This window comes from Penaeus monodon, chromosome 25 (genome assembly GCF_015228065.2).
Source record: "Penaeus monodon isolate SGIC_2016 chromosome 25, NSTDA_Pmon_1, whole genome shotgun sequence".
Taxonomy (NCBI): domain Eukaryota; kingdom Metazoa; phylum Arthropoda; class Malacostraca; order Decapoda; family Penaeidae; genus Penaeus; species Penaeus monodon.
In genome coordinates this window covers 19595500-19595892 of record NC_051410.1, presented here as the reverse complement: position 1 = coordinate 19595892, position 393 = coordinate 19595500, and positions in this window count along the sequence as shown.

Here is a 393-nt window from a genome sequence, read left to right as displayed (position 1 = left end):
GAGTAGGTCTCGGTGAAACAGTATCTAAATACCTTTTTCTAGCAATTATAGCAAAGTAATTTTCTCTTGAAGTTAATGATGATAACAGAATAAAACTGTCTTCTTTCTAATTTCTCCCCATTCACTTGTTTAACAGAATTGCTAAGATTATCTGGTGTGCAAATGAAAAATGGAAAACTAAACAAATTAAAATACGGAGATATTATCAAATTTGGAACAATACCATTTTTTGACCAAAAGACATGCACAATGCTTGTAGTCTGGTTATGCACTGCAGTAACTTTACAAAGTTCGTAAGCTTAACGACGTCACAGTCTTTATAAATGAACGTAACTGACATCGGAAATCAGCATCAGCTTACGAATCTAACGATATCTTTTTGAGTACGAAAAC